Source organism: Moschus berezovskii, chromosome 1 (assembly GCF_049115385.1).
Source record: "Moschus berezovskii isolate FMDL1 chromosome 1, NW_MosBer_1.0, whole genome shotgun sequence".
In the NCBI taxonomy this organism is placed as follows: Eukaryota; Metazoa; Chordata; class Mammalia; order Artiodactyla; family Moschidae; genus Moschus; species Moschus berezovskii.
In genome coordinates, this window is record NC_142460.1 from 2,348,127 (window position 1) to 2,359,781 (window position 11,655).

The 11,655-nt window shown below is 45.4% G+C and overlaps 1 pseudogene; it reads left to right on the forward strand.

Moving 5' to 3' along the window:
• Nucleotides 1–6,845: 6,845 nt before the first annotated feature.
• On the forward strand, nucleotides 6,846–7,963 carry LOC148778644 (microtubule-associated protein 1 light chain 3 beta pseudogene; annotated as a pseudogene).
• The last annotated feature ends 3,692 nt before the right edge of the window (nucleotides 7,964–11,655 follow it).

An 11,655-nucleotide genomic window follows, 5' to 3' on the forward strand; every position in this document is an offset into this window, starting at 1 on the left:
GGCCTAACAGCTTGGGCTCCTGGTACTCCTGGTGGATGCCTGTGGCCACACAGAGCAGAGCCTCGGGCCAGCCCATTGGTGCCCTGATGAGGGGAGTGGAAAAGACACGACCCCATTCTAGTCGCTGTGAGCACAAAAGCAAGGGCCTCCCCCAAAAGTGACCAGGCATCCCCCTCTCCTGGCCAAAACTGTGACTGCGCGTCTTCCCTGCTGCTGGATGAGATGCCCTGAGATGCCCGGTCCCTGAACCTCCACTCCCCAGTGGCACCCCATCTGGAGCCGCCACCTGCCTCGGAGAGGCTTGGGAGCAGGGCTGCATCCAGACCCACTCAGGGTGGCTTCCCTGAGGACATGGCGGTGACTGCACGCTTACTGGGTTTAACCTGCTGTTCCTCCAAGCTCACTTACACAAAGATAGTCCTCTCGTGGTACATTTATAAACACTACACGGAGAACACCAGTTATATTTTCTGTGCACGGGCTACATGTTTTTCTAGACCAATATCCAAAGGTCTCAAAGTTTTCAAGTAGTAGCTTTGAAACATTTTACCACATGAAAAATAGATAACCAGTGGGAATCCGCTGTATGATGCAGGGAGCTCAAACCTGATGCTCTGTGACAACCTAAACAGGTGGGGCAGGGTGGGAGGTAGGGGGAGGCTCAAGAGTGAGGGGATGTGTGTATACCTATGACTGATTCGCGTTGATGTATGGCAGAAACCGATGCACTATTATAAAGCAATTATTCTCCAATTGGAAAAAATTAATCTTTAAAGAAGTCCCAAAGTAGACAATGAAATGGTGCTGGAATCCGATCCCTTACTGCTACTGGGCTATGGAACAAAACTTGAAGGTCAAATCTCTTTTCTTTTTAAACTCTTGAGTATTTGTCTTTTTCTTACTGATTTGAGAACTCTGTATGAGAGATATTAACTCTGAGCTAATCCTCATATATGTGTCACCAATATTTTCTTCAGCTTGCTCTATTGATTTACATTTTTTAAAATATTTTAACACACAAATATCTTTGTCTTTTCTGTAATAGTTTTCATTTTTCCTATCATACTTAAAAAGTTCTTCTCAACTCCAAAGTGATGTTAGCATTCATCTTTATTATGTTATTAGATAATATTAGCATTCATCTTTATTTTAGCATTTTATTTCAGGATATGTTTTTGGTGTGTGGTATGAGTTCTTGCCTGGAGAATCCCAGGGACGGGGGAGCCTGGTGGGCTGCCATCTATGGGGTCACACAGAGTCGGACACGACTGAAGTGACTTAGCAGCAGCAGCAGCAGCAGGAGTTTTGCACTGATTAGCTGGTCGGACAGATTTATCGAGGGGTCCATCTACCCCTCCCTCCTATGTATTCCAGGCGATGCAGTTATCACCCATAATTCGCAGGTATGTTTGGGTCCTGCTCTGAGCTTTGCCATTCACTCCAGCCATCTGCATCTCTGCACCAGCCCTCCTGTCCTCTCTGCAGCTTCTTAATGCTTTGTCTAGGCAGCTTGATCCTCTTCAAAAGTGTCTTATCTCTGGTTCACTCATGTGCCAAAAGAATAGGAGACTCAAGTTCTAAACTCCCTTTAGTAATTTGATTGGAATTGTATTCGTTTTCGAGATTAAGGGCCGCTTTTCAAAGCAGTTTTTTTATTGAAGTATAGTTGATTTTAAATGTGTCAATTTCTGCTGTAGAGCAAAGTGATTCCGTTATACCTTACTTTCTCCATATATCTATCCTTTATACATATTCTTTCTATATATACGTTCTTTTTCATATTCTTTTTCATTACGGCTTATCCTAGGATGTTAAATACAGTTGCCTGTGCTATACAGTAGGTCCTGTTGTTTCTCCAGTCTCTATGGACCAGTTTCTATCTGCTCACCCCAGCCTCCCAACCCCTCCATCCCCCACCCACCTCCCTCCTGGCAACCACAAGACTCTCGAGGTCTGTGAGTCTGTTTCTGTTTTGTAGATATGAAGACCTGCCTTTTAAAATGCAATTAGGAAATTAAATCCAGGAACATGCATCTTCCTGTTTCTTTCTTCTTTTAAAAATATGATATATGCCAATTGCTGCTGCTAAGTCACTTCAGTCGTGTCCGACTCTGTGCGACCCCATAGACGGCAGCCCACTAGGCTCCCCCGTCCCTGGGATTCTCCAGGCAAGAACACTGACAATTACACCTTAATAAAAAAGATACAAGCAAATAAATAAATAATAAAAATAAATGAAATGTGGGTACAGCACAGTTCTTACTATCTTTATTCCCAATGATCTGATACTTTGATTGGTATTGTGGATATTTCCCATGACATTCTATTTCCTACTTTTCATGTAAAAACAAACCTGTGCAGGCAAACCATATTTAAGTGTATGGATTAAGTCCCAAATTCCCTCTCACTGTCCCCCTGCCCTCCCCCCCCACCCCAGGGCTCACAACTGCTAAGGCTCCTCCCAGATGGAGACATTTTCTTTTTCCTTCTCTCATTTTCTTCACGATAACTGAGTTGCTCTGCACATACTGCACTGCTATTTGCAGCAGATAGTAAACACGGTGGGCCTGGACTCACCCCACCTTCCCCTGGCTTAGCCATCCACAGAGGGGTGGGCTTGATACTCGCTGGTCCCCACTGAGGGACATTTTGGGGCTTTCCCTTCCTTCACCTTGCAATCCGTGGGGGACTCCCATCTGACTCTGGAGCAGGTGACCTTTCTGCTTTGTTCCCTGCACACTCAGGGGGACAGGAACTGCTGGGGACCTTCCAAAAAGGATGTCCCCAGAGAATGCTGGTGTCAGTGCGCTTTCCCTGCCCACTTGGGCCTGGGTCCCAGCCCACCGGACTCCCAGAGAGGCCAGAGAGTGGTTTGCATCTGCCTGGGGGACTTGGGACCACAGCGGGAGGCTGAAAACTCTGGTGTGGGGGTGCCCACCACAGGCCATTTGACCTGGAAGCTCACTCCATGCTTTCTGCTCCTGCCCTGTGGGAGCCAGGTCCCCCTCCTGTTACTCCAGGGTCATACTCTTCCCAGCGCCAGGCCATTGGCACTTCCCTGGCTGGCTCCCTTGTCCCCAGAAAGCGGGGTACTCAACTTCTTGTCCACTCAACATGTCCTGAACCTGCAGAGGATGGGCCTGGTGGGGGCTGGGCAGGGCTGCAGCTTGTGGCCAGGAGATTCTAAAATCTAAGATGAGGTGGCCACTCCCAGACTTAGAGAAAATAAGCAAAACACTTTTGCAACATCTGACAAAAATTTGTGTCTGCTGCTGCTGCTGCTAAGTTGCTTCAGTTGTGTCTGACTCTGTGCGACCCCATATATGGCAGCCCACCAGCTCCGCTGTCCCTGGGATTCTCCAGGCAAGAACACTGGAGTGGGTTGCCATTTCCTTCTCCAATGGATAACCACCAAGGACCTACTGTACAGCACAGAGAACTCTGTTCAGTGTCATATGGCAGCCTGGATGGGAGGGAAGTTTAGGGGAGAATGGATATGTGTATATGAATGGCTGAGTCCCCTCCCTGTTTACCTGAAACTATCACAACGTTGTTAATCCACGTACCCCAATACAAAATAAAAAATTGAAAAAATTTGTGTCTAGAGTATGTAAAGAATTACAAATAAATGATGCAAACAAACCAATTTTTTAAAACAGGCAAGAGACTTGGACAGGTAGTTGGCACAGGAAGATACACCGATGGCCAGTTCACACAAGAACATCAGTCATCAGGGAAACGTGAATCCAAGCCGCAGTGAGACACTACCACTCACGCAGCAAAATGGTTGTAACCAGACGTCACCAGGTGTTCTGAGGACGTGGAGCAACTGGAACCTTCACACGTTGCTGGTGGGAACACAAAATGGTACAGTCGCTTTGGAAAATGGTGTCCCTGAATTCACATTGACACTAAGGCCCAGGAATTCCTCTTCTGGCTAATAACTTACCCACGAGAAATGAAAACCTTGGCCCAACAAGGGCTTGGATGAGAAGGCTCACATTAGCCCAGATGCCCTCCAACAGGTGAGCAGATGAATGAGCTCGGGAGTCTAGGAATTATCAGAATGAAGTACCGGTGCTCACAGCCTTGTGGAGGAGCCCAGACGCACCTGGAGTGAAAGAAGTCAAACCCATGGAGGGTTCAGACCAGATGGCTCCCTTTATAGAAAGTTCCAGAACAGGCACAATGAACCCACAGTGACCCAAGCTAAGTCAGAGGTTACTTCCAGGAGGTGGTAGCAGGGAGCTTTGTGGGGAGATGGACATGTTCTGTCTGGTGTCAGGGTATGAGTTACACGGGGCGGGTGAGGGGGCCATCTCAGACAGGCACTCAGATCTGTGCACATCACAGCAGAAATTATATCTCATGCAAAATGCTAGGCTGGATGATGCACAAGCTGGAATCAAGATTGCCAGGAGAAATCTCAATAACCTCAGCTATGCAGATGACACCACCCTTATGGCAGAAAGCAAGAGGAACTAAAGAGCCTGTTAATGAAAGTGCAAGAGGAGAGTGAAAAAGCTGGCTTAGAGCTCAACATTCAAAAAACTAAGATCATGGCACCTGGCACATTGTTTTGTGGTAAATAGATGGGAAACAATGGAAACAGTGACAGGCTTTATTTCCTTGGACTCCAAAATCACTGCAGATGGTGACTGCAGCCATGAAATTAAGACGTTTGTTCTTTGGAAGAAAAGCTAGGATCAACCTAGACAGCATATTAAAAAGCAGAGACTTTATTCTGCTGACAAAGGTCTGTCTAGTCAAAGTTATGGTTTTTCCAGTGGTCATGTATGGATGTGAAAGCTGGACCAGAAAGAAGGCTGAGCGCTCAAGAATGGATGGTTTTGGACTGTGGAGTTGGAGAATACTCTTGAGAGTCCCTTGGACTGCAAGAAGATCAGACCAATCAATCCTAAAAGAAATCAGTCCTGAGTATTCATTGGAAGGACTGATGCTGAAACTCCAATATTTGACCACCTGATGTGAAGAACTGACTCATTGGAAAAGACCCTGATGCTGGGAAAGATTGAAGGCAGGAGGAGAAGGGGACGATGGAGGGTGAGATGGTTGGATGGCATCACTGACTCAATGGACTTGAGTTTGAGCAAGCTCTGGGAGTTGGTGATGGACAGGGAAGCCTAGCGTGCTGCGGTCCATGGGGTCACAGAGAGTTGGACGTGACTGAGTGACCGAACTGATGAAAGGCAAAACGGGACAGACCCACGAAAGGAGCCTGCAGACTTGTCTCGTCACGGCTGTGGTGCTCCAGAATTTCCACCTAAAGTCAAAGTGGGTTTTATAGAACCAGGGATCTAAGAGTGGGACAAGAGAGGGTCCCCACTGATGCCTTTCCCAGCTGTTCCCTCCCAGGCTCGGAGCCGCCTCTCCAGCTTCAGCACCCAGCCTTGTCTCCCACTCCCAAAGGCCTTGTGGAACCATAGGTTGCTGGACCCTCCTCAGGGTGTCTGACTCTGCAGACCCGGGACTCTGCATTTCTAGGTCCCAGGTAATGCGGATGCTCCAGGACCCACACTTTGAACTGGAGGCTTGAGGCAGACTGAGAGACAGGTGGTGAGCCGGCCATGTCACCGGCCAGGCCTGCCCGGGGCCACCTAAGGCCGTTACTGGCTCCAGGCCTCCCTCTCTCCTCCCCCACATGACTGCCCTCGGGGCTGGGTCCCTCCCCAGGTGCACACGTGCTGGGCTTCCCCCAATGCTGCTACGCTTTGCTGGGGTGTGTGCCACACAGCCGCCTCTCCTGGGCTGCACCTCAGTTCTGAAAGGGCTCTAGTGACCCGTGATGGGCCAATGCTCAGTCCCATATCATGTGGCTCCCCCGCCAGCCTGACGCTCTCAAGGTTCCCTCATCTCAGCTGAAGACGACCGCATCCCTCGGTTGCCAGGGTCCTCCCTATGTCTCACACCCACAGCCAACATTACTGTCTCTCCCTCTCTCTTGGTATTTAATTTTTAAATTTTTATTGGAGTGTAGTCAATTTACAGTGTTGTGTTAGCTTCAGGTGTACCGCAAAATGAATCAGTTATACATGTACATATACCCACTCTCTTTTAGATACTTTCCCCATATTGGCCATTGCAGAGTATTGAGTAGAGTTCCCTGTGCTATACAGTAGGTCCTTATAGGTATCTATTTTATGTATGATAGTGTGTTTGTGTCAATCCCAATCTCCCAATTTATCCCTCCACCCCTTATCCCCTTGGCAACCATAAGAATGTTTTCTGCTTTCAGCAAATCTATCCCCAGATACACCCAGCATCGGACCATGCGCATCTCCTCCACTTGGGCCAGGCTGCTGCAGCTCCCTGGTCATTGGGGTGAATTCCCGTTGAGCTTCCCAGTCTGGTTTCACTCTGAGGGGTGTCAGAATCCCAGGCTCAAGTCCACGGCTCTCATCACCTGCCTCTCCCCCTGTTCCCTCCTGCACACACCTCTGATCAGGATACACAGGCTGGCACCCCCACAGGGCTCTGCCCCTGCCGCCTGAGAGCACATCCACAGGGTCTCAGTTCAGGGGCCTTCTCTCAGGCTGCCTCCCCTCCTGTTGCTGCAAAGCCTGACCCCCAGCCCCAGCCCGCCTCCCCTCCTTGCTGCCCTGCTTTCTCATCTGCACTTTCCCCTCTGCACACTCAGGCCTCTTTTCTCTTCTCTGGGTTGTCAGTCTTCTCCCACTAGACGAGGATCTTTTTGGGCAGGGAGCTTGGGCTGTTTTGTTCTCCTGGGACACTGGCTAGCACACAGGAGGTGCTAAATAAATGCTTCCTGTGGGTCAAGGAGTCTCATCACTCATGGGGCTCCTCATGTTCCGGCCGCCGTGGGCATGGGCCGAGCTGGGGTGTCTGCCCGGCCCTACTCCACCTGCCACCTTCACACCTGCACCCCCCTGCACCCCTGGGATACAGGGAAGGGTGTGCCCGCTGTTCTCCCACTGATGGTTTTTATTCAAAGGAGGACGTGAAGAAACCCTAGACCCTTCTATTGTGGCAACACCACCTGAGCAGGGGGGCACAGGCTGGACAAGTGTGCGCCTAACACAAGCTTGAAAACAGCTGTGTCGCATGCCTTCTCTCCATCATCAAGAGACGTGAATTTATTCGGAGAGTCCTTCCTGGCTTCACTGACCCAATAAACTTGGCTTTGTTGGACTATATGTTTATTTTTTAAAAAAGAAGAAGAAAAGAGGGATGTAATTAAGCACCCACCTCAAGAACCTGTAAGAAGGGGAGCAGAATGAACCCGAAGCAAGCAGAAGGCATGGCATGGCAAAGATAAGAGCAGAGACCAATAAAATTGAAAATGGAAACACAACAGGGAGAACCAATGAAATGAAGAGCTCGTTCTTTGAGAATTTTTTTCTTTTAAAAACCAACAAACTTCCAGAAAAACTGACCAAAAATCTTAAAACTGACATAGAAAGTGCCGCTACACACACAGGAGAAGTCGCTGCCGCCACCGTCGGAGCTGTCACCGCCTCCGCCGCCGCCTGGACCCTCCAGCTCGCCGCCCCACCCAGCCTGCAGCGCCACGCCTTCGAGAAAACCTTCCAACAAAGAGTGGAAGATGTCCGACTTATCCAAGAGCAGCATCCTACCAAAATCCCGGTAATAATAGAACGATACAAAGGTGAGAAACAGCTTCCTGTCCTGGATAAAACAAAGTTCCTGGTGCCTGATCATGTCAACATGAGTGAGCTCATCAAGATAACAAGAAGGCGCTTACAGCTCAATGCTGATCAAGCCTTCTTCCTGTTAGTGAACGGACATAGCACGGTGAGTGTGTCCACTCCGATCTGTGAAGTGTATGACAGCGAGAAGGATGAAGATGGATTCCTGTATATGGTATATGCCTCTCAGGAGACTTTCGGAATGAAATTATCTGTGTAAGACTAAAAGAAAAATGCGTCTGTTACAGAATTTTTTAAAGCCTTACCAAGGAATAAAAAAGGGGTTACCAACTGAGGTTGATCGGTTCATCTTTCACCGATCATCAAAACAGTAATTTCCTGCCTAGGAATTTTAGGAAGTTGTTTTTTTGTACTTCAAGCAGAAAAACTGAGCTCCAAATGAGCACATTCAGCTTTGGGAAACTTTATTAACCTAGGCTATCTTGTTTTTAAATTTAATGTTTAAAAATAAAATACTTTGCATTATAAGTTGCCAATAAAAAAAAAAGAAGTGCCACTACAGACCCTAAGGACATCAAAAGGGAAATGAGGGGAGATTATGAACAACTGTGAATTCACAAATTTGACAACTTACATGAAATGAACCAATTCCTAAAAAAGCACAACCTGCCACAACTTACCTGTAGAAAATAATTGGAACAGCCTGTAATTATTAAGGAGATTAAGTTCTTAATTTACCCCTTCCCTTAAATCTCTAGACCCAGATGGTTTCATTGGGGTTTCTATCAAACAGTTAAAAAAGTATTAACACTAATTCTACATATCTCTTCCAGAAAAACAAGGATGGAATATTCTCTGGTTCATCATATGAGGTTAACATCATCCTAATGTCTGAACTGAACTGAATGTCTAAACCAAATAGTCACAAAAAGAAAACTATAGGTCAATATAGTAATACTTTGTGAATATAAATACAAAAGTCCTTAACAAAATTTTGGAAAATTAGATTCAATAAGATATACTATGGACAAGTGGAGTCTAACCCAGGGATTCAAGTGTGGTTCAAAATTCAAAAAAATCAATCCATGTAATTTGCCATATTAACAGGCTAATAATGAAAAATCATCTAGTCATACCAATCAGTGCCAAAAAGGCATTTAACAAAACTTAATACCCATTCATGATTAAAAAAAAAAAACTCTCATAAACATAGGAATGGAAGGGACTTCCTGAACATGATAAAGAACATCACAAATAACCTAAAGCTTTCCCTCTAGGCTTGGGAACGAGGCAAGGACATCTACTTTCCTGATTTTTATTCAGCATAGCGCTGGAAGTTCTGGCCTGGGCAGTAAGACAAAAAAAAAAAAAAAGGAACAAAAGGCATACAGACTGGGAGGGAAGACATCAAATGGTTCCTATTTACAGATGACACAGCTTTCTTTGTAGAAAATCTCAAAGATCTGGTAACAAGACAAAACACTCCTAGAACAAAAGAATCCAGCAAACCTGTAGGATATAAGGTGAACACGCAAAAAAAAAAAAAAAAAAAACACTGGTATTTCTAAATACTAACAATGAATACAAAGACACCAAGATTAAAATTAAAGGCACAAAACTAGGTATGCTTGCTCAAAAAATTAAATTTTAGGTGTAAATATAACAAAACAGGTATAGAACTTTTTGAAACTACAACTTTTTGAAAGATTTTGAAAACTACAAAACACTGATGAAAGAAATTAATGAAGTCCTGAATAAGTGGAGAAACAGGCATATATGAATTGGAAGACTCAATAAGTATATCATTTTCTGCGAAATTGTAATTTCTACCAACATCCCAGCAAGAATTTTGTAGATAGAGACAAGATTATTCTAAAACTTACATGGAAAATCAAAGGAACTAGAGAACAGCTAAAACTATTTTGAAAAAGAATACAATTGGAGGAGTTGGTCTGCTGGCTTCCAAGATTTATCATAATTAATAGTTAGAGTCAGTCCACTTCAGTCACTCAGTTGTGTCCAACTTTGTGACCCCATGGACTGCAGCACGCCAGGCTTCCTTGTCCATCACCAACTCCCAGAGCTTGCTCAAACTCAAGTCCATTGAGTGGGTGACCCCATCCAACTATCTCGTCCTCTGTTGTCCCCTTCTCCTCCTGCCTTCAATCTTTCCCAGCATCAGGGTCTTTTCCAATGAGTCAGTTCTTTGCATCATTGGAGCTTCAGCTTCATCATCAGTCCTTCCAATGAATATTCAGGACTGACTCCCTTTAGGATGGACTGGTTTGATCTCCTTGCAATCCAAGGGACTCTCAAGAGTCTTCTCCAACACCAGAGGTCAAAAGCATCAATTCTTTGGCGCTCAGCTTTCTTTATAGTCCAACTCTCACATGCATACATGACTACTGGAAAAACCATAGCTTTGACTAGATGGACCTTTGTTGACAAAGTAATGTCTCTGCTTTTTAATATGCTGTCTAGGTTGGTGATAGCTTTTCTTCCAAGGAACAAGCATCTTCTAATTTCATGGCTGCAGTCACAATTTGCAGTGATTTTGGAGTCCAAGGAAATAAAGTCTGTCACTGTTTCCACTGTTTCCCCAACTATTTACCATGAAGTGATGGGACTGAATGCCATGTTTTTTTGAATGTTGAGTTTTAAGCCAGATTTTTCACTCACCTCTTTCGCTTTCATCAAGAGGCTCTTTAGTTACTCTTTGCTTTCTGCCATAGGGTGGCATCATCTGCATATCTGAGGTTATTGATAGTTCTCCTGGTAATCTTGATTCCAGCTTGTGCTTCATCCAGCCCGGTATTTCACATGATATACTCTGCATATATGTTAAATAAGCAAAGTGACAATATACAGCCTTGTTGTATTCCTTTCCCAATTTGGAACCAGTCTGTTGTTCCATGTCCAGTTCTAACTGCTGCTTCTTGACCTGCATATAGATTTCTCAAGAGGCAGGTCAGGTGGTCTGGTATTCCCATCTCTTTCAGAATTTTTCATAGTTTATTGTGATCCACACAGTCAAATGTTCAAGCAGGTTTTAGAAAAGGCAGAGGCACCAGGGATCAAATTGCCAACATCCGCTGGATCATGGAGAAAGCAAGAAAGTTCCAGAAGAGCATCTATTTCTGCTTCATTGACTATGCCAAAGCCTTTGACTGTGTGGATCACAATAAACTGTGGAACATTCTGAAAGAGATGGGCATACCAGACCACCTGACCTGCCTCTTGAGAAACCTGTATGCAGGTCAAGAAGCAACAATCAGAACTGTACATGGAACAACAGACTGGTTCCAAATAGGAAAAGGAGTGCGTCAAGGCTGTATATTGTCACCTTGCTTATTTAACTTATATGCAGAGTACATCATGAGGAACGCTGGGCTGGAAGAAGCACAAGCTGGAGTCAAGATTGCTGGGAGAAATATCAATAACCCCAGATATGCAGATGACACTACCCTTATGGCAGAAAGTGAAGAAGAACTCAAAAGCCTCTTGATGAAAGTGAAAGAGGAGAGTGAAAAGCTTGGCTTGAAGCTCAACATTCAGAAAACAAAGATCATGGCATCTGGTCCCATCACTTCATGGGAAATAGATGGAAAAACTGTGGAAACAGTGTCAGACTTTATTTTTTTGGGCTCCAAAATCACTGCGGATGCTGGTTGCAGCCATGAAATTAAAAGACACTTACTCCTTGGAAGGAAAGTTATGACCAACCTTGATAATATATTAAAAAGCAGAGACATTACTTTGCCAGTCAAGGTCTGTCTAGTCAAGGCAATGGTTTTTCCCATGGTCATGTATGGATGTGAGAGTTGGACTGTGAAGAAAGCTGATCACCGAAGAATTGATGCTTTTGAACGGTGGTGTTGGAGAAGACTCTTGAGAGTCCCTTGTACCGCAAGGAGATCCAACCAGTCCATTCTAAGGGAGATCGATCCTGGGTGTTCACTGGAGGGACTGATGCTGAAGCTGAAACTGCAATACTTTGGCCACCTCA